This window comes from Vulpes lagopus, chromosome 11 (assembly GCF_018345385.1).
Source record: "Vulpes lagopus strain Blue_001 chromosome 11, ASM1834538v1, whole genome shotgun sequence".
Taxonomy (NCBI): Eukaryota; Metazoa; Chordata; class Mammalia; order Carnivora; family Canidae; genus Vulpes; species Vulpes lagopus.
In genome coordinates, this window is record NC_054834.1 from 108,897,668 (window position 1) to 108,921,578 (window position 23,911).

Here is a 23,911-nt window from a genome sequence, read left to right on the forward strand (position 1 = left end):
GATATACAGAGTACTCTGTTTACAAATGAAACGAATTTTCTGCTGTCCAGCCTCATCATGAAGTGCATCTTAGAAGGATTCCACCTCTGGACGAGAGAGTGTAACAGTAGGTAAGAAAGAGAAGGAAAAAGGAGGAGGTACAGGGGAGCCTAATATCCTTGGTTGCCTTCTATGGGTTTTTAACCATTGTTTGTAATGCTACGGAGAGTACTTAAAATAAGCAACAAGAAAAGCCTCTTAAATGAATGTGGTTTGGTCCCGTTCTGCAGAGTGTGTGTGTGTGTGGTGGGGGGGGGGGGGGGGCGGGCAGAGAGAATGAGATTGAGAGGGAGGAGGAGGAGGAGCTAAATGAGAAGATAGGACCTGCTTCCTGTTTTATTTCCTACTCAGGGAAGGACTGATGGAATCAACATCCTTAAAAATACATGGTGACTACTCAACTGGAGAATCTTCAAGTCTGATGTAAAAAGAGTAGAGTTTTTTGGGGAAAAAATAAGCTATTTTATACCATGAAGCTAATAAGGCTTTATGAAGGATCTCAGGAGTGTCCTTGCAGGACGTGGCCTTCCCCGCGTCCTTAAGAAGCCCTCTCTGGGCTTATCCCGCAGTCTCCCCCACGTCCTGCCTCTTCCACCCTGTGCTTCATGCTCCTCCTGCAGGCGTCCCCATCCGGCACCTTACAACACGGGCCTCGGGGAGGCCCCATCCCTCATCTTCCCCACTAAATGTGAGGGCTAAGTCGGGGGCCTTGCTTTCCTGATCCTTAGGTCTCCATGGCCTCACCTGGTGCGTAGTATTGGTCCTTCTTCATGAAGAAGTAAACAATACCCATTACCAAGTGTATCCATAGTTCTAAAAGTTACCATTATTTTAATGATTTACAAAAACTGATCACAATAAAATTCATGTGTATTTAGGAAGGATAAAAGAAAATTTAGGATGGTTTATCCCATCCACTTGTTTTTCTGTTTGTTGGGGTTTTTAATTGTTTTAATTTTATTTTTTTTTAATGATCTCTACATCCACTGTGGACCTCGAACCCCCAATCTGGAGATGGAGGGTCACACATCCTTCTGACCGATCAGGCCACGCATGCCTGTTCCACCCATTTGTAAAAAAAGAAAAACACTATTAAACTAGTCAAAAAAGTGTTCTCTCGTTCTTCTGAAAAAATTTTTAAAGATTGGTACGTGACTACATCATGGCAATCAAAAAGGGGAAGTTACAAATAGTTTCAAATGAACTATTCTAATTCATAAATGGTGCATGTTCACAAGTTTAGTAGGATATTTTTTCCTGTTAATCCTAGAAATTTATGACAGCATTGACTTTTGTATTCTAAGAGGAAAAAAAAAATCCAGATCTAAAAATAAAAGAGTTGAGAAGTCTTTGGGCATAAGGTGAGAACTGGGATACAGTGAGATATAGACATAGACTGATACTAAAGCTTTCCTTGGCAGTAAGCGTATTTAGGTAAAATGTCACTTTAAAAAACTTCAAATAGCATCTGATTAAATATGAACAAACTCAGGGTTCAAATTTTAACCAAACCTGAGTATTATAGAGGAAATGGAGTGAGGGCTGGTTGTAGCAGCAGATATGACCCAAGGCTTCTTGCACATAGCGCATTCAGGTTACTTATAGTCTCACCTCTCTACACTCTTGTCTTGGCTCATATATATATATATATATATATATATATGAGCAAACCTGTTTATTTTTGGTGGTCTCAGTTGTATTAAGGTTCTTTTTTGTTCTTTAGTTCTATTGTTCTGAGTGGAAAATACTGTTATTATATTCAAGATATATATACATATATATAGATATCGATGCAAATATATTAAGTATTGAAGGCCAAGCTAAAAAAAAAAGGAACTTTTCTCCACTAATTTATTTCAGATATACAGACAACCATATATTACAGTTTGCAAAATAGTGCTAATATGATGCTCATAAAATTCTGTCATGTACTGTGTACCTTCCTTTCAAAAAGTGATGAAGATACAGAAGCTCAAAGGCCTCCTGCAGAAATAAATAAATTAATTCACTATAACCTTGCACTGGACTATTTTGTTCTGTACAAGTGAAAATTTAAAAACTCTCTTCTGCACCTAGTTTTCGTTTTCTTTGCTCTTGTGATAATCCAGAACAATTTTTATATTTTACTATAATTCGTCTACAAATTACCCCATCTCAGAAAAGCTACCAATACAATTTGAGTAAAAGAAATTAAGCGTTTTAATCACTGTATGGTGGATGGTGATTATACTCCAGGGATAGCTAAAGAACAGCAATAGCTAGACCAAGAAGAAAAAAGAGATTAAAAACACAGTTTTCTTTAACATTTTTAAGCTAGCCTCTCGTTTTTCCATGTGCAGTTCATAATTAAAATGTTTCATGGGGATCCGTAATTTGCTTTTTCCTAAATTCTTTCCTAAAAATTAAGTAGCAATTACATTTTAAAGAGAGCACACATAAATTAATTCAGATCCTATAAAGTGTTTACACTCAGCTAAAGGTCTGTCCTTCTCCCCTCACTCTTCCTCCCCGACTTCGCCCCAAGTCCCCAGGCGGCACCAGCCACTGGGAGCTCTTTGTAAAGCAGTTTTACATGTGAAGGCCTTTAGTTGACTCAGTTTACCAAACAAGGATGGGTCACATCCCTGAAATCCCTGGGAAAGTGTTTTAAGCAGCAAAGATTCCCCCCCCCCTCCCTCCCCTGGATCAGCTTTTCAAACTCATTTGTTTTGATTCAGGAATTAATGTTAGTTAAGGCCTGGGTTTTCCTCTGGACCAATGAAGACGCTATTATTGTTTCTCAGCAACTGTGAGGGAGAGGGAGAGGGAGAGGGAAGGAGAGCGGGAGGGACGGAGGGGGGGGGGACACGCCCCTGAGTGTGGGACCCAAAGGCTACCCCAAAAGGAAGTGAGGTGGGCAAAAAAAATAACAAGAGACAGGGAGAAAGAAAAGCAGGAAATGAACTATCAGAATTTCCCATTTCAGAGATTCCAACATTCGTTCTGTCTTCCTTGGCATCATCTATGAGTTCGCGTGACTCTGATCAGGGGTCATACCTGAAATCTTGCAAGGTAACTGCCCCATCTGATGACTGGGCTACCTGTCACTGCTACATTTTTACCAAATAAGTTCTTTCTGTCCCCTCCCATAAGAGGAAGGCAAGGGGACGTTGGAGGACCATGATCTTACTTAACACTGTTACAAACCAAAAGGGACTGGGATCCCTGGGTGGCGCAGCGGTTTGGCGCCTGCCTTTGGCCCAGGGCACGATCCTGGAGACCCAGGATCAAATCCCACATCAGGCTCCCGGTGCATGGAGCCTGCTTCTTCCTCCGCCTGCGTCTCTGCCTCTCTCTCTCTCTCTCTCTGTGACTATCATAAATAAATAAAAGTTTAAAAAAAAAAAAAAACAAAAGGGACGAGGGGACAGGAGGCCAGCTGAGGACCAAGCAGGAGCTGACACCCCACAAAGACCCCCACCCCAGGGGATGTGCGTGACATTCCTCAGGCACCCCTGGCGGCCCTAAAGCCAGGGGAAAGGAAAGGCAAAGAGTTACCTTACAGAGATCATAGTCCTACGGACTGGAGTCTCCCTCTATTCACAAAATGTCTTGGTGAATTACGACAAAAAAAGTTTTTTATCAATACCCTCACTTCCAGAAGGGAACTCCCGACCTTCTTGGTGTTAATGCTTCACTAGGGAGATGAACAAAGTAACTTGACAACGGCAAGGCCTCCGATATCCTGTAGGTCCTTTGAGCTTACAGAAATTCTGTTGAAAACCTCCCGTTCCTTACTTCCCCCAACGCCCAGGGATATGCTCAGCCTCCCCTCACAACCCCGGGGCTCTTCCAGCCTGACGCCCAGTCCTCAGGCTTCAACAAAACCACCATTTTTGCACCAAAGACATCTCTGGAATTCTCTCTCGGTCGTGGGCCCCGGACCTCATCCACCAAACCTCACCTATATTCCAAAACTTCATCAAAAAGGATAAACGCAGATTTGGGGCAAACTCTTTCCAGCAAATAAGGATTAAGAATAGGAAATTAGGATTAAGAAATAAGGATTAAGAATAAGAAATTATTCTCCTCATCAGCAATTCTGATAGAAAACTGCACAAAGTAGTTGTCATTGGCCTGATTTTGAAATAATCTTTTTGATTGAAGCCGTAACTTCTGTGCTGACACGTACAAAACTTTGATTTACATCTCAAGAGGTATGAAGTGTCACAGAGGCCAACCCAGAATGTGCTCTGCTCCCATGGACGTCTTAGGAGAGGTGAGAAGGATCGCTTTCTCGGAGTTAGTCATTGATGAAGTCTGTATTTCACTGAGTTTTGATATAAACCGATATTATGTATCTAACAGGCAAATCCTTTTACTTCCATAACCTTGATATCTACATAAAATATGGATAATGGTGTTATATCCCATTTAGGGCTGACGTAGTAAGTAAAGAACACGTTCTGGCACGTTAGTAGGCACTTGATGAATGTTAGTTATTATTATTATGCAAATTTAATATTGGATATCATCATCACCCAGCAGGAGGAGTGGAAAGCTAAACTGGGACATCAGTAAGCAAATATTTTATTCATACAAAAATTTCACTTTTGGGAGGAACATCTTTTCCATCATGTTTGGGAAAGCTGTATAACTGTAGTTGCCTAAGAAAGTCAATTAGCGTATTTTATCCAAGGAGGCTTTTTAATTCCCCAGTACTAGTCAACAATATTTCACTTATATAAAAAAAAAGTTACTTTAAATAATAAACTTATAAAAAAATGACCACATTTCAAACTCACTGCTCACATCTTCATGTAGAGAGTGGCATGTCATAATGGACTCATTTAAATCCACTTTTATAAAGGAAGGTCATAATTATTCGCTGCCAAATCTGTAGGAGATTGAACACATGATCTTTCTTTTATCATCATGGAATGGACAATACGTAAAATCAAAGTACGTATGTGGATCCTGGCTACAAATAGTGTCTGACTGGCAACGTATATATGCCATCTGCTACCACCTACCCAACAGACAGAAAGCTGACAAACACATCATCCCCAAATTGCTGTCTTTTCTGGAGCTCATAGGAGAGAGAGTTGTGCTCATTGGGAAATTAGTAAGTACGGGTGGTTTTGTTTTTTTAAAGCAGCCAGAGAAATGAGTCTCCTCTTTTTGTACGCATCCCTAACCCCCGCACCCCCTTCCCACTCCGCACCCCCTCCCTTTACTCTAGAATTCCACTCCCTGGACAATAAAATATATTGTGTTCGTTGATTGGTTGATTGATTTGGCTTAGGAGTAGATGCTGGTGTTGTCTCAATAATCTCAGCAGTTCAGAATAATTTAACAAATCAAGCCCTACAGGGAAAAAATGAAGTAGCAAGAGCCCCAGTGGCAGTATATTGAAGTTCCTGAAGAGGTTTTTGTGCATTCTGTTGGTCAAAGTGTACGAGCTCTAGACAGGATATGGGATATATATATATAGAGAGAGAGAGCAGAAATCTCACAGAGGAAGACACAGACATGGCCAACATGCACATGAGAGAATGCTCCGCATCACTGGCCATCAGGGAAATACAAATCAAAACCACAATGAGATCCCACCTCACACCAGTGAGAATGGGGAAAATTAAGGCAGGAAACAGCAAATGTTGGAGAGGATGGGGAGAATGGGGGACCCTCTTGCACTGTTGGTGGGAATGTGACCTGGTGCAGCCACTCTGGAAAACTGTGTGGAGGTTCCTCAAAGAGTTAAAAATAGACCTGCCCTACGACCTAGCAGTTGCACTGTTGGGGATTTACCCCAAAGACTCAGATGCAATGAAACGCCGGGACACCTGCACCCCGATGTTTCTAGCAGCAATGTCCACAATAGCCACACTGTGGAAGGAGCCTCGGTGTCCATCGAAAGATGATGGATAAAGAAGATGTGGTCTATGGATACAGTGGAATATTCCTCAGCCATTAGAAAGGATGAATACCCACCATTTGCTTCAATGTGGATGGAACTGGAGGGTATTATGCTGAGTGAAGTAAGTCAATCAGAGAAGGACAAACATTATATGTTCTCATTCATTTGGGGAATATAAATAATAGTGAAAGGGAGTAGAAGGGAAGGGAGAAGTAATGGGTAGGAAATATCAAGGAGGGAGACAGAACATGAAGACTCCTAACTCTGGGAAATGAACTAGGGGTGGTGGAAGGGGAGGAGGGCAGGGGGTGGGGGTGACTGGGTGATGGGCACTGAGGGGGGCATTTGATGGGATGAGCACAGGGTGTTATTCTGTATGTTGGTAAATTGAACACCAATAAAAAATAAACTTATTAAAATATATATATATATATATAGGATCTAAGGCCATTCCACGTTAGACAATCTAGATAAATGTTGAGATAAATGCTTCCTAAATGTTGGGAATGTGGCTAAAATCAGTGCTTATATGCTTGCCTTTGAATTTCTGACCAGAAAAGAGGTTTTGGGAACCCCTAGGAAACAATGAGCATAGCCAAGGTCATTTCTCAAAATGCATCTGTCAGGAAGCAGATCTATCTTCAGGCCATGATTAGCAAACAAAATAAATCTGTTCTTTAAAGGGGCATGCTTGAAAAATATTGAGGAATGAAGGACAGAGAAATCTTTTTGAAGAATCTGAGAAAGATAGATCTGAAAAGTATGCTCACTAATATACAGAAGATTTTTTCATAAACCGTTGTGGCATTTAATAGTGTCTCTGGTAGGAAACTAGTAGTATCTCTGATCTGAATTTGACATTCAGTCATTAAAGGGTTTTTAATTATGTATAGCTCATGAAATATTTGGCTGAAAAAATTCCTTTTTTGAAGGACTGATTTGTAAGATGTTCCTACACAACAATTTAAATTGGGGAGTTATGGGCAGCCCAGTGGCTCAGCGGTTTAGCGCCGCCTTCAGCCCAGGGTGTGATCCTAGGATCCTGGCATCGAGTCCCACGTCGGGCTCCCTGCATGGAGCCTGCTTCTCCCTCTGCCTGTGTCTCTGCCTCTCTCTCTCTCTCTATGTCTCTCATGAATGAATGAATGAATGAATGAATGAATGAATAAACGAATAAGGGAGTTATTGGCATATAGAGGACACGATGATGTTTTTCTACTTAAGGATTCAACTCAGTTATTATCTAGGATAACAAGTTTTTAAAGTAACTCTTACCTATTACATCTTTTTTGAAATAATTTCTTAGAAACTGTTGGCTTTATGGACTAAATTTTCTTCCAAAAATTTACATGTTGAAGCCCTAACCCACCATGTGACTATATTTGGAGACAGGGTCCTTAAGGAGGTAAAATTAAGATTAAATGAGGTTGTAAGTGTGGAACTGGAAGAGACATGAGGAATGCACACACAGTGAGAAAAGGCCATGTGAGGACTCAGTGAGAAGGTGGACATCTAAAAACCAAAAAGGGAGGCCTAAAGAGAAACCAAACCAGCCAAAACGTTGATCTTGAACTTTCAGCATCCAGAACCATGAGAAAATTAATTTATTTGCTCAAGCCTCCCAGTCTGTGATTTTTTTTTAATTTTATGGCAGCTCTAGCAGACTAACAGTTAGGTTTTCGTCAGTTCTCAGAACCTGAATCTAAAGTGAAACCTTAGAAACCTTGGGAAAATTTCCAAGAACTTTATAAATGGTATTATTATAAATTATCTCATTTTAAACACTTTCTTATTGATGGATGGGCCATTTCATTTATTCACAATTTAGAACAAAAAAATATATTTTAATTTGCAAAAGAACAATTCGTACTATATGTGCGGTTAAATTAAAAGGCATTAAGAGGCCTTCCTTAGATTATTTTAATAGAAGCATAAATCTACCTCTGAAGGATCTATAGTATCTGTCTGACAGCATTATAAAGATGAATAGCATAATATTAAGCCATTAAATATAACAGTTCAAAAAATACTATAATTAATAACTCTTAGTTCTGGAGTCACATGCTCATCTTTTTTGGAAGCAGAGACTGGCTCAAATACCAGCTTACCTTTGCCCTATTCAGTTGTGATTCCAAAATCTATAAAATGTAATAGATGCTAACATTTCTTTTTTTTGTTTTGTTTTTATTATTATTTTTTTATGCTAACATTTCTAAGAGAGCTTTCAGCATAAGAACATTAAAAATCATTTTCATGGAGTGATTGAAGTTAATGAAATCTATTATTTCATGTTTTTAAAAGATCATATCTTTCCAAGATAATGAATGCAAGATAGAAGTCAGACTTTTGTATCAAGCTTCAGTTTGACGAAAAGAATTATTTAAATAACTAGTTCTGGATGAGATCAAAGGTTTTTCATGACATTGTGACTTAATGTTCATAATGCATATGTTGGAAAAATCTATTGAAACGTTATTTTTTCAAAGTGTAGAGATAACATTATAATGAACTTGGCTGAAAGTGTAGCTCAAATAGGTCACTACTCATACTTTTTCATAATTTTTCTTCTCCTTTTGCTAATTTTTTAAAAGAAAAGAAGGGGACCAGTAGGGAGAGGCAGCTGTCTCTGTGATGAAGAGCATGCATGATGCCTTTGCCAAGTTTCATGTATTTGCCTACAGCTACAAAGAGCGCGGCAGGCCAAAAAACATCTATTAAAAGAATACATTGAAACTGACTATGAATTCTTGTCAACTACTTCCAAGAGGAAGATAAATCCTTAAGGGTTCATACAACCGAATTGGGAGTCCAAACCCAACAGGAGATAATACGAGTTTACTTTTCGAGAGTGTTACATGTTTGAGTGGTATATTCAGAAAAAGAAAAAGAATTCTGAAATGTACCTGAAAGGGATATAAGACAGTAGAGTGTTGGGGAAGGCTAGTGTTCAGACAAGAAATGAAAGAAAATTTCTAATATCTAGTCTTAAATTATTTCCACATCAATATATCAATAATACATGTCTAGGAGTTTATCTCTACGTAGACTTATAGCAAATATTGAAAGTTTTGGATGGGTTTTAAGAAATAATTGAGTTAAGGGTTTCAAAGCCATTGGAGAGTTTCCTCTGAACACACTCACTGCTGACTTGTGAATGCCGACTTACAAGAATTTACATGTTGCCTTCTTAGCTAGAGCTATCCAAGCCATGAATAGATTAATCCTTAGGGTTTCGTAGAGCAGTAGCAAGACCTCCCACGTGGAAGTCGCTACCCTCATTTTTTCCGATCTGAAAATGACTTTATTAGGAAGCATCACACGTTAACGTTTCGTTATTGCCAGGTGACTCACGTGAAACCACAAGACACTTTGAATCAAGTGAGTAATCCCATAGTTCACATACTATTTCCATGAATCCAAACGCCTTGAAACCTCTTGGCTCCACACTATTGAAATATCTTAATTGTCATTAAGACTAAATTAAGACTAAGACTAAAAAACTCTTTTTCGTGTGGCTGAAATCTTCTTAGACCCTGGAAGCCTATGGATATTAAGTCATGTTATCAATAATCCACAAATTTCTGATTTTGTCTCCCCCTTAGAACCCAGGTCCTTCAGCATCCTGCAAGGTCTCAAGTGTCCCTTGAAATCCCTAGAGATGCTTCACAAGCCAGTCTCTTTCAAAGGACCAACCCACACCATTTGTTCTCTAGCATTCAAACTTCCTTGGTCTAAGTCCTCTGCCCTAAAAATCACTGTAGTGACCTTAATCTTGCCATGACTTACTACTTCAACTTGACAATGATATCACAAAGACTCTATCCTAATCCTCTCAAAGTCTTCAAATCTAGAGGCACCAGCGTCCTTCTGTGTTCTGCACAGAAATGGTATAAAATGGCCTCTAAAGAAAAAAGGCCTCTAACTTGACCCTCTGCTGTACTGCCCCCTGAACAATTCCAGCGGTTTGGCACCTGCCTTTGGCCCAGGGCGAGATCCTGGAGACCCGGGATCGAATCCCACATCGGGCGCCCAGTGCATGGAGCCTGCTTCTCCCTCTGCCTGTCTCTCTCTCTGTCTCTCTCTCTCTCTGTCTCTCTCTCTCTCTCTCTCTATCATAAATAAATAAAAATTAAAAAATTAAAAAAAAATAAAAAAAAGTTCACCATTTTACTAATTTTCTCATGAAAATGTTGCTTCCATCTTCAGGTCCTTAGAATCCCCAAACCAATTCAAATGACCAGTAAAGTATAGGCACTAGGCCATACTCGGTCTTTATGTTTTCCTCATCACAGGTTAGTTCTCACAAAAGAAAACAACCTACTATTTTCTTCTTCAGTAACATTCAAAGTCCCTCTGTATATTTTTCAAGTGTATAGATGCTGGTGCAGGGTACTAGGAAGTAAACTTTGGACCGGGCATCTCATCCTGGTTCCTCTAATTAATAAAAGGAAAGCAGAAATTGTCAGGATTCATTGAGGTAGCATTCAATAATCCATTATCAAAATATCAAAAATAGATATATTATCTAAATACGATCTAAAATAAATTACGGTAAACCAAGGTTTAATTCAATGTTATTTATAACAATTACAATCAGGATTATAGGATAATTTACATAGTAATAACTACTCTTTATTGTTTACTTTGCTAAGCACGGTCATAGGCACCGGAAGCACACTATCACATTCAATTTATTACATTCTCTCTCTTATTTTTTCCATTCAATTTGTTACATTCTCTCTCTTATTTTTTCCAGGTAAGGAAATTAAAGCTCAAAGTCATCTCACTCATGAAGTTAGCAAGCTAAGATTCCAACCTGAGACTCTCTGGCTCCTAAATATACCTGTTAACCAGAACTACCTTTGGACCCTGTTATATTTCACTCTCCCAAATAGTCACTGGCTATATAGATATTTATCAGCACTATTTCAAAGTTTATATGAAACATATGCTCCCCCTCCCACCCCTATAGAACAAAACCTTCACTAAAAGATCCATTATCGTGGAGCATTTGCTTACTGTGTGTGCACCACCGTGGTACATCCTACAGAGAGGACATGAAAATAAATAATCCTTACTGTTCTCTTATATTCAGCTTGGTTTCTTTGCCTATATTAAGAGCATTAAAATATACTTCGAGAAAAAAAATGGACCATAATAAGTAATGCTATGCAATTTCTGCCTTGAGGTTGTTCATTTTAGCAATCACATCAATTTGAGATCTTTCTGACTCCAAAAAGTATCTTTTTTTTTTTCATAATAAGCAAAACAGTATGTAACATGATTTTTTTGGAAGATTATGTAGTGAGATATCTATAAGCCATACATGCATGACCAGTTAACAGCTGAAGAGAATAAATTATAGAAGACACTTTCAACTCAGTATTTTACCTTCATATTAGCTACCCACAGTAAGTACCCATATTTTACATAGAATTCTAGTGAAACAGAGTAGTGAAATGATTCAAAATAGAACATCATCCGCCAAAATTTAACTCCATGCCATTCATAGAAATTAAAAGGACCTAATGGTTTCATTAATAATAATAGTAATCAAAGCTTGTATTTGATGCAAATTATATGTATTGTGTTTATTATTTTGTTTAAATATCATCATTTCACAAAACAAGATCAAATAGGTACAAAACATTTACTTTATGGATGAGGACACTTAGGACCAGGGAAGTGAAATGTTCTGACCACATTAATGCAACTGGTCAGAGGAAGAAGAGAGACTAGAAACATGCCCCCTAACTGAAATCCCTATTTGTAACCCTATGCTGTGTCAGAGAAATCATCCCACATATGCGAAATCCTGTGAACGGAGCCAACAGCATTTTCAAGATAGAATGTGCACAACCGTTTATAACTACAAATGGTCATGTGTTCTTTATTACTGAGATTTCAATAAAAAATATATATTTATATATGGGTTCAGGCATATTTAAAAATCAATGACTTAAAAAAGTTACATGTAATGAACAGAGTCTGTGCTTTGTCTCTATTTTTTCTACTTCACCAATGTTTGACGTCAGCTTGATGCCCCTGCTCACTCTGGTTTTATTTTCCATATAAAATACATTTTATCTGAAACCTTTTTCAACATAAAAACTTATTGCCTGGTGAGTTTCTTAAGGCCCTAGTGCGAAGTAGGTTGTTACATAAAGGGAAAAGAAATACAATAAAATGACGAGACCTGGAACAGACACCATGGCCACAAAGTCTCTACACACACGTGTGCACTGTCTGTTCATTGGGTAGCATTTTCATCATGTCAGGTTATGGAGAGCAATTTCAAAAATTTGATAGTTCATATTTTTTTCAACAGATACGATCACAGTGCTTATTTGAACAGAGTTGGCTGTAAAACCGCATGAGAGATCTTGAGGCAACAACTCTCCTGAAGTTTAAGACACATCAGCATATGATGTGAGCCCAGTTGGAAAATAAGTTGACGAACTCAGTGGACATTGGATGGGACATGAAACCTAAAACACTGTGATTTCTTGAAGTCTAGATTTAACAGGATGTGGCTGTTTGGGGGCATCATGAAGGGGGTTTATTTATCAAATCTAACGAGAGTGATATCCTAAGGATAACAATATCCTTCATGAGAGAATGCTTAAAGTTTCAAGTTCACCATATTAGAGAACATCCAGAAGAACATGGAGAAAGATTAGGTCTATGTGAAGAATGGAGTGTCGTCTATAGATAATTTCTAAAAGACATGATGATGTCATCTGCAGTAATTGTGTAGAACGGTCACTACAAGTATATTGAAAAGAAACAGATGTTAATTTTGGTTGTGATACGAAGTTACTATTTTCTTTCTTTTAACTTGTTTTTTTTTTATTTGCTTGTTTCTCAATTTTTTCATTTAAAAAATGTAGGGGGTTGTATCAAAAATCTGTAAGGATACCTGTGGTCCTATAAAGCTTTAAAGCTAATATTTTAGAGTATCGAATGTGAGGCTTTTGAAAGCTCTGTGCCAGACATGGTAGCAAAGACTTCTAAGTTACAGAATTGTAATCCAATAGAAATTACAATTCTATTTACATTACAATATTTAGATAGAGAGGGCTTATGGGAGAAAACATAGCTGTTCCCTGTTCCCAGCTAAAATTTAGCAAAGATCAATTTGACCTTCAAAGACAGTAATAGGCAATAATAATAGAAGGTAATAGAAGAATTTTTCTTTCTTTTTCTTTTTAAAGATTTATTTATTAGAGAGAGATGTGCACATGTGCAAGCAGGGGGAGGGGCAGAGGGACAACCAGAGGGAGAGACAGAGATCCTCAAGCAGATGCCCTGCCGAGTGGGGAGCCCCCACAGGGCTCCATCCCTGAGATCATGATCTAAGTCAAAATCAAGAGCTGGATGCTTCACCGACTAAGTCACCCAGGTGCCCCTAGAAGAATTTTTACGGCTACAAGGATATACAGGCCTTTCCAAACCAGGCATTGCAAAATGTAGACCAAAAAGATAGTCTGATGCTTTTTAGCTTAGTATATCTTTGTGAACACACTTCTTTCCCTTCGTTTTTGTTTCGTGAAAATTTCCCCCAGAACACATTTGAAGTTCAGCTAACGTTCTTCAAGGTTACATCTATGTATGTATGTATGTTTATGCATGATTTTCCACCGAATATTCTATCAAACGTCATGTAGAATCTGAGATGTTATAGAAGTATCCAATATTATTTTCCCTTGGAAAGAAAACACAAAACTTATCCTATAGGATATTATTGGGGAATATTTTTATGATCAGGATATAACCATAAATTCTAAGGTCTGCTATGATTCAGAAAATTTACACTAATGATGGGAAAATTCATTCTAAAGTATTTTGTGACCTTATGTGTGTATGTGTGTTAGTGTTTCCAGTGCTGTGGAGTCTATGTGTCACAGCACTGTTTTCTGGATCCTTTACTGAATGTCCAAAGACTTTGGAAAAAATTGAGAGTAAATAGGGAATAATAAACTTTTCCTGGAAATAAGTAACTATGATTAGCACACTCTTTAAAGTGTAATCCCAAATGATTTAAACCTAGAATTTGTTACCAATTCTGCAGTAAATGTGAAAAAACAAGTCTCCTCTATTTGAGAGATAGTAAAAAATAATAACTTCAGCAGGGCATAATTTTTCCTCGTAGATAGGGGCTGTCCTGCTGAAAGCCTCATGAACAGTAGCCAAATTTTGTTGTTGTTTTTTTAAATGTGGACATGCCCAACGAGGTCAATCTTCGTGGTGGGAATTGATAGCTATTGGTTACGTAAGTTTCTCTTACTCTTTGGTGTCATGTAGACAAAACAGTTGACAGAGAGTTGAATTTTCAGCTGGAGGTTTGGATGTCCTATAAAACAGCCTAAAACAATAAAAGTGGGCCTAAAGGCTGTCTTGAATTAACTAATTGTCACCAGGTCTATTTGCCAGGTTTATTGAATCATAGCGTTAGTTTCCTTTAAATCCAGAGTCTATTTCTCATGGCAGGCAAACTTCAGATTCAGCATATTAAAAGCTACAATTTGTGTTGGTTTTCCTTTGTCTTCTATCTACAGCAGTCTGAGAGAGCAAAGAACTTTTAGCCACAGCAGGAATTTCCTGTAAAATACAATAAATGACTGTGCTTTCCTCATATGCCACATCCTTTTTTAATTCCTAGGTCCTAGGCATTTTTCCACTGCTTTAGGTAGAAATTTTGCTCCCTCTTCCAGGAAGCAATACATGTCAATGTTTTTTCAGCTTGTTAATGATTAGTAGACATATAAATAGCATATCATTAAATACATTAGCAGAATTCTATACATTAACGGAGCAAGCCACTAAGAGGAAGGCTTGCCCAACTGGCACTATTTATTATTATTATTTTCTTAAGATTTTATTTATGTATTTGAGAGAGAGTGTGTGTGTGTGTGCTTTTGAGTTTGAGCAAGGGGGAGGGGCGGAAGGAGAGCCCTGGGCTGGGCTGACCCCGGACCATGACCTGAGCCAAAGGCAGCCGCTTTGAGCCACCCAGGCGCCCCCCCATCTGGCATTTATAAGTATATTGTGACTAATAGAGTAACATAAACAGAAAATGAGATAATCCCAGAGAGATATAAATATGGGCAGTTTAGGAAGAGCGGGCTGGAAGTTAATAAGCAGCTCGTTTATAATCCTGATAGGTATAAATGAAGTGGCATGATGTAATTGGTGATTTTACTTTGTCACACTCAGGCTAGGGTGTGCATGTTCTGGGAAGATGAAAGATTTTGTCAAAATCAATATATTCCAAAGAAAGATAAGTAATTTGCTTTGAAAGGAAGCTTAAGGAGGGCCTGGGAGATAGGATGGAAGACAAATGAAACAATAGTAAGATATCTGAGCAAAACAAACAATGTTTTTGGTGGGGGGTGGGGAGGCACTTTTTTTTTTTTTTAATGTGGGGTTTTCCTAGATAGGGGAAATCCACATCCCATCAACTATTAGAATTCATCTGGAGTCTGACAGACTCTGGCTGGAATTTGGCCTGAAGGGTCTGATTCTTAGTCATAAGGATGGATCTATCCCACTGAACAAGCTTGTTAAATATCTTAACAATCCCTCTGTAAGATACTCTCTGTACAGCTGATTGCTGACTTTATGAGTCCATGCATCTTGGTAGAAGGTTAGGGAGTTTTCCCATATCTAATGGCAACCTCTTTATGTTTTTTTTGTGAATGTATAAAGTTCTTCATTATCAAAAATAAAACTTCATTATCAAAAAAAGTAAGCTGTTTGTTAATAATCAGAAATTACAGATATAAATTATTATACATAGAATTATAAGCCCCGGTTTCAAAAGGAACTTTCTTAACCTCCCTATGATTTATTATGCTTAATAACAAAAGAGAAACCTTTTTGCTATGTTCCAACCCACTGCTTATAAAGCCATATACTTGTTTTACTTACTAGTAGCACCAACGGCACACTTCCACGTGATATATGTAGTATCTAGTCACGTTACCCCAGATCCGATTAGTCTTACTGTAATTAAGCCAGAAAGATGGAGAGAGGCAGAAAATCGATCACTGAGTGAGCAGGACATTTTAAGGACTGCAATGTTTGTTGTCTTTCTTTTCCTTTGAAGTGACTGCATGGCTACTATGCAAGCCTCTTCTAATCTTTTTATAGGAAGATTTTCAATGAAGTCTTCGCTTCTCAAAATCTTCTATGCAACAAAATATGTACCTTGGTGAAATTTTATTAAAAATTTTTTCCCATCCAAATGACTGTCAATGAATGCTTTTTAAAAATCCTACCTGATTGTATTACCATTACGATTTTATTAGAAATAATAATGATGATGATGATGTTGATATTATAGTAGCTAACACTTTTGAAAAGTTTACCAAATACCAAGCCCTGATAGTACTAAAGGCTTCTATCTCTACTTCTGTCTATCAGTTTATGTACAGGGTGGCCACCAAGTCTGGAAACATAAATGATGCATCATAGATGATTTTTTTTCTCGGTGGCTCAGTTGGTTAAGCAACCGACTCCTGATTTGGGCTCAGGTCATGATCTCAGGGTTGAGAAATCAAGCCTCAGGATGGGCTCTTCCCTATGTTTAGGATTCTCTCTCTCCTTCTGCCCCTGCCCCTTCTTTCTTCCTCCTTCTCTAAAATACAATACTAATAATTTCTCACTTATAATAGATTAAAAAGTAATATTTGGTTTTTGGACTTTATGATCACCTTATTAAAAAGCATGTATGATAAGCACTGTGTTTTTCTCAGGTTTACCTATGAGGAAAGTGAGGAACAAGTAGGTTTACTAACTTCACAAAGGGATTAAAAAGTGGTTGATTCAGGATTTCAACCAGGTAGTTTGGCTTTAGGATTTATACTCTAGATCAAATCATAGTAAATTTATTATAAATTTTGAAACATGATTTTTAAATGCAAAAGTAAAATTTTATTATTAATACATAGTTAAATGAAATGAAGAAAAGGGGGAACTCATTTTGAAGGAGGCCTGGGTGGCATCAACGTCAACATTGTCCCTGTCCTCTTATTTATGGCCTAACGTATTGTTGGCACTTTGCAGAAATGTTTTGTAGTAAGACTCAAAAGTGTGAAAGAATGCCCACATATATGTGTGCATAAAGAAGTAAAAGGAAGACTATAGGGCAGCCCGGGTGGCTCAGTGCTTTAGCGCCGCCTTCAGCCCAGGGCGTCATCCTGGGGTCCTGGGATCGAGTCCCACATCGGGCTCCCTGCATGGAGCCTGCTTCTCCCTCTGCCTGTGTCTCTGCCTCTCTCTCTCTCTCTCTCTCTCTCTCTCTATCTCTATGAATATATAAATAAAATCTTTAAAAAAAAAAAGGAAGACTATAAGAAAGGAGAGGTAAAAATGAAGAACTGGCCTACAGCTTGAACCCTGGGGATTTTCTAATGGCAAGAGTTAGAATGGGGTTTAAATGAAGGTTAAAGATATACAAATTGATTCCTATAAAATAAGCTGTTGCTGCCTACCCTTAGGAGTATCCATACCCTGGTTTATAGATCACTGGTCTAAAGTGTAAGACATATTAGATGATGAAATTCAATTCTACCTAAATATTGAGAGCCATTATGCTGAGTACTACAGTCAGAAAAATGATTAAGGGTTAAATTATAATTTAATGTAAAGCAAATGTGAAAAGGAACAGATGATAAGTAAATAAATTTATGAAAATTCATATTATGTACACTGCATATAGTGTGATTTCTATTAAATTTCAATGATGACTTTTTTAGCTATTAAATATGAAGTGAGTATTAAAATTCTCATAACAACTTAATTTATTATCATAACATTGGCATCAGAAATCATCTTATGGAAAGAACTGGGTTTTCCGGATAAAATACATTAAAGATGACATTGGGCCCCTCACTGGCTCAGTTGATACAGCATGCAACTCTTGATCTAAGGGTTTTGAGTTCGAGCCCCAGCAGGGGTGTAGAGATTAGGTAAAGAAATAAAATATTTAAATAAATAAATAAAATAAAATAAAATAAAATAAAATAAAATAAAATAACACTTGGAGTGGAGCAGGCACATGGCCATAAATGTTAGCAGGTGCTCAAATAAAAAGAAATCTTGTCTCCATACATCAGTATCAGAAAATGTATTATTGTCTCTTCTGGAAAGGAATCAGGCAAATAGGTGATAAAGAGAAAGAATAAAGAAAGTCAGAGTGGATCCAGAACAGTGGAGAGAGGCTGGAAATATATAAGATACTGGGGGGATAGGTGACATTTTAAAAATGGTGATGTTCACCATTTAATTTGAAGTTTGCATTGCTAGCGTGTCAGTTTCTTCTGAGTCTTCCATTATGAAAATCTGCAATGAAGTCTACTATGCTCTAAAGCAATTTATATGTATACAACTTTTTATGAAGGTCAAGGAAGGAAAGGGCTATTTCAGGGATGAGAATCAGGTTAAAAGTGAATTAGAAAGGCATTTTCAGAGAAACATATTTTTAAGGGATACGAAGGCACTTGATCATGGCAACACTGAGTTTTGAGGTGGGTGTTTGACTTAGATTCATTCTTAAATTTGCATGTGACATATGTAAGTTAACATAAATAACAAGTATATATAACAACTGTTCCTCATCAGTTGTGCTAAATTCATTTTGTTTAATTCATAATTTTTATTTCAATCATTTTTATTGGAAACATGTCTCATTATACAGCAAGATGAGAACAGGTATTTTGGGGGACATTCTAACTATTAGGAATTAAATCCTTTGATTCTTTAAAAAATACATTTAAGAATGTATTTTATATGTTTTTATACCTATATTTATAATAGGTCATATCTCCTGGAAAAATTGTCTTCTAGTTCATCTGTTTTTAACTCTGAGCAATGGGACAGTTTGCTATAACACTTACAAAGGATGGTAGGACAATCATGCATGGAGTTGATCTGTTGAGCATGGTTCAAAAGACTAGACATACAACTTTTCTGGAGTAATTTAATACAATTTACAAACATTAAGTTCCAGCTTTACCTCGATTTACTTCCTACTATTCTAACCAAACTGACTCACTACTGATTCTCAGCACTATTCATATTTTCTGAGAAAAATGTCATCCTGCTCTGTTAGGAAAGTCTTACCCAATATTCAAGAATAAATACTCCTCCTGCAGATAGAGCCATTTAGAAGAAAATATATAATTATTTTATAGCCATAAAATAATTTTCAATAAATAGGCATTGTGTATTAGTAGATGTAAAACTAAAATATATGAAGATGCTTAATTATCTCCCAAATAATCTATAAATATCATGCTATTAAGGTAATGAATAATAGATTAATAAAAGATTTTATTTATTTATTTGACAGAGAGAGAGAGCACAAGAGCACAGAATGCGGAGCAGTAGGCAGAGGGAGAGGGAGCCTGATGTGGGACTCGATCTCAGGACCCTGGGATCACGATGTAAGCCGAAGATAGACACTTAACTGACTGAGCCACCCAGGCACCCCAAGGTGATGAATAATTCTAAAGTTTAACTGAGCAAATAACAACAACAACAAAAAAAACAGATGGATCTTAGAATCCAAAATAATTTTGTTAATAGAACTTAATAAATACAACAATTCAGTTAAATTTCAAATCAGTAATAGAAAAGACTAAATATTTAATGAAAAGTGTGAATACACCTGTCCATCAATTTGGAGGAAACACTTATATCTGAGATTCAGTTTCACTTGGATTAAGAGTTAAATGTGAAAGTGGACTTGTCACATTATTAGAAATTTAAAAATTAATATTGCTGCTATGTTGAGACATAGAAGAACTTTTAGTCAGATTATTAACCTTTAGTGATAGCTAGAAACAGATCCTTCTATCGCCAAAATTCAATCCAGCCAGAGAAAGTCTCCTTAGTTTTTTCCTCTTTCCCACCTCTTAGCCATTGATTATGTTTCAGAGCCTAAGTGATGATTTTCTAAATAAAGCAGCGCAAAAATATTCGAAGTTAGCCTTGAGCTGTCACAAATCACTTGGTCGCGAAGAACTTCAGATAGTACCTTATGTCGTCCCGGTCCTTAATTGAGCAGAATTGCTTTCAGAGTTTCTAGAATCTCAGAGCTGAGTGGACCTGAGCAAGAATCGCAGTGAAGGCCGCTTATTCTACAGACTTGGAAAGTAGGAGTTTAGGAGACTTCTTGCCTCTTCTCCCCACGTGGTCGGTGAGCTCAGACCAGGAGCTCCCCAAGTCCCAGTCCTGTGCTTCTTTCATTAGGTTCAAGTTAAACCACACACACGAGTCAAACTAGTATCATAGCAAATGGCAGGCCTGGGTCTCAGTTCTATTTTTCAGCCTCCCTAGAGACAGTTTTCAGCACCTTTCCTGCTGGAATTTAAGCACATCGCCTTAAACTGTCCTTGTTACAAATAAGATTTTAAAAAGTGCAAAAGAGGCAGGAAACTTCTCCCCAGAAACGGACCAATACTCAGATCAGAGATCAATCTAATGAAAACAGTTTAAATTAGCACCTTTCATGTTCAAGCCACATCCGATTTATCTCCTTCGCAGTATCCAATAAATGTTAAAAATTATAAGTTGGAAAGACCCTTAGAAAAAAATATCATGTCATCCTCATAGTTTCCACTGGTACACACAGGCAGTGGAGGTCAAAATCGGTTTTTGTCTAGTAAGTGAATTTCCTTCCATTTTATGCTCTTTCCTATATGTCTTCGTTAAGCAAAATTGGGACTTATAGAAATTGATCTGGCTCCACTTCACATAAAAAAGTTCAGGAAAAAAAGCCCGGCTGTCAGATATAAGTAGGCATTTTGAGCATTCAAACCTTGCTCTAAGGAACAGTGACTCATATAAAATGTAATGTGCTAAGGAAGCTGACACATAAAAGGATAGAACAACAATGATGAGTTCCCAAAGACGTGCTGTGGGAAAAAGAATAATTATAGAGGGCCTATTTTTGGGTCCAGCCGAATGGCTTGGGAATTTGAAAATCAGAAGAAGGAATTATACCACTTAGCTTCGAATTTAAGGTAAAATTATTTAGGAGCCTTTTTTCATTAATGCTATTATCGTTTATCGGGATGATACATGATTGACTTGTTAACTACTTTGCAATCTAAAAATAAGTTAGGACAGGAAAACTAATTTTGTCAGGAAGGGGGCCTTAGGGTGTAATAATAATTGCATAATTAATATGTTATCTGACAGGGAAGTACAACGCTAAATATAAATAAGAAGACACATCTGTCTACAGCAGTAATCTTTTTGGAAGCATCCCTGCCCCTGAAGCTTGTAATTAATGCCCAGGATTAAAATGGAAACTGTTTTTGGCCAGGGAGTTCTAAAAATAGTGCCTAGAACAACTTAAATCTTTGAAACAGTTTACCCCCCCCCCCGCCCCGTTTTCCTGTTTGCTTATTTATAAGTGATGTCCTAATCAAGTTTTACAATCGCTTGTAGGAATAGAACAGCACCAGTGTGATTCAGAAAAGGAAGAACCCTAGAGAAGAACATTATTTAGTTCAAACGAGCAATCTAGCCCTATTATTTAATAACATCAAACATAATTCTGTTTTCTATGTAAATATATACAGTTATAATAAGGTTAGCCACAGATATTATATACGTGCATGTGTGTACCTGTGTGTGTGTGTGTGTGTGATGTTTGTGGCAAATATTAGCAAATCACTAATATCACTAAATGTGATAGGACCCATTCAAATTAATTTAATGCTCCTAGTTTTCTGGCCCAGGGAACAAGAACTCGGGGGCTCAATGCATATCCAGAGGTCCCAAGGAAATGACCTTGTAGGTTTGTCCATAAGTCCATCTCTACCAGTATTTTGTTAGACTCCCTTTTAAAATTCCCTTTATTCAGGAGCTATTTGACATTAAGTTATAAATCATTCTGTGAAATCTTTCTTATTATTGTTTACATGTTCGTATTGTTTTCAACTTCATTGGAAAGTAAACATGTTCCTTTCTTTAGGTCCTGAATGTTCTTTTGTAATGTGTGCAATACCTGAAAGTAGGGCCATCCAAAGTTTTGACAGGTGGCAGCACAAGTGGTTGGTGTATCATCGTAGAACCCTGGATGACAAGAGAACATTCCTGTGAATTTGGCAATATTATTAGTGAATAATGGGATTCCCTAGAATTTAACTTAAAGTTAGATACTAGTGAGGTTTTTTGTTGTTGTTGTTGTTGTTAAAACCATAAACCCCTGTATTTTAAATGTTGAATTTTAATGGGAAGTTGTGAGGAGAGGTATCAGGCAGTTTGAGGTTGCCAGGTTGCCATCATGCTAACCTGGAAGTAATCAAAAACTTTGTTCTTGGCACTTTATTTTTTAATAATGAAGATTCTAAGGGGCACAAACATGAAGGATGGTCCCTGTTGTTTAAGATCTTAGCAATAGGAAGAAGTGGATGCCCTGAAATGTTCAGGAGAAATGTTCCAGAAGGGAAGGATTGGTCAGTGGTTCTGAGGATGGAATATATCACAGGTTCAAAGTATAGGGAGAAGTTCTGGGTGATCCAAGTGGAATGAATGATGGGAAAAGAGTGTCATAAACCTGTCAAAGGGGGAGCAGAGGCTGGATGATGGCAGTTTAACATTTAACTTTCTTTAAACAGAGGATATTACCAAAAAGTAAGATCCACCCACCACCAAACAAAGACTTAATGTATATAAATGGAGTTTGAATCTATATTTTTTAAGATTAAAAAAGAGTGTGTGAGAGACACACACACACAGAGAGAGAGAGAGAGAGAGAGGCCGAGACACCAGCTGAGAAGCAGGCTCCCTGTGGGGACCCCAATGTGGGACTCAATCCCAGGACCCTGGGATCACTATCTGAACTGAAGGCAGATGCTCAACCACTGACCCACCCAGGCGTCCCTATAAATGGAGTTTATATGCATCTTTTCAGACCCAAACTAATGTTGAAGACAAGATATAGCTACTTGTTTATCCTGCTGCACATTTACATGGTAATTGGGCTTCCTGAACTTCAAAAATGTTAAATTTCTCTTCGCAAACTATTCATCTCCATTAGTTCATATTGTGATTCGGGAGGCTTTTGTTGAACTTACTTTTATGAATCATCAATTTGTTGCTACTTCGAATGATAATCTTTGGATGATTGCCCAGGATGTCTATGGAGCCATTAGGGATATTTACGTGAAAGCTCAAACATGTGAAGAAAGCTATGTTAAAAGCAATCTCTGCAATCAAATCGTTGTGTCTCAAAAAACATTCTTGGATTACTTTGTAAATGTATACACCTGCACATATTTTTAATAATTCATTATATATTATTATAGATTGTGTAGTAGTATATGTTATAATTAGCGTCGTGATCTTGTCTTATTAAGTAGATGTGTATTTTCACACCAACAAACACTGCACAGTTTTAGAATCTGGATTTTCTTCAAGCTATTTTGAAAAAAGTAGAAACTCTTGTCAGTCTCAGCTTTACTGGCCTATGTATGGAATTCAGAGGGTTCAAAGTTGAGGTTTATTTTGAGGGATGCCTGGGTGGCTCAGTGGTTGAGCATCTGCCTTCCGCTCAGGGCATGACCCTGGGTCCCAGGATCGAGTCCCACGTCGGGCTCCCTGCATGGAGCCTGCTTCTCCCTCTGCCTCTGTCTCTGCCTCTCTCTGTGTCTCTCATGAATAAATAAAATCTTAAAAAAAAAAAAAGAAGTTTATTTTGAGTATTTTCCCAAATTGCTAAAAAAAAAAAAAAAAATAGCACATGAAATAGAAAGGACCGTGTAGTATGACTGGTTTTCTTCTGCATGGCCCTGGAGATTTTATTTCACTCCAGCTGAAAACACTATGAAAGAATCTTTCCATTATTTTGGTGATTTGGGATGAGTGAAAAACAAGTATGTCAGTAGTTTCTTCTGGCTATCAGAAAATTTACAGATGACATAATTTTGATTAGTAAACATGTTGTACATGGTTTTT

General features: G+C 37.5%; 1 protein-coding gene across 2 annotated transcripts in view; it reads right to left on the reverse strand.

Annotated features, from left to right (window-relative positions):
• Positions 1–23,911, reverse strand: part of CALCRL (calcitonin receptor like receptor) — a 100,541-nt gene that overhangs the window by 58,889 nt on the left and 17,741 nt on the right. The window contains exon 2 of one of the 2 annotated variants that reach the window (XM_041722089.1): positions 21,960–22,027. The exons of the other annotated variant lie outside the window; for it this stretch is intronic. The gene's annotated coding sequence lies outside the window, so the exon portion shown is untranslated. The remainder of the gene's footprint in view (positions 1–21,959; positions 22,028–23,911) is intronic. 2 annotated transcript variants of the gene reach the window in all.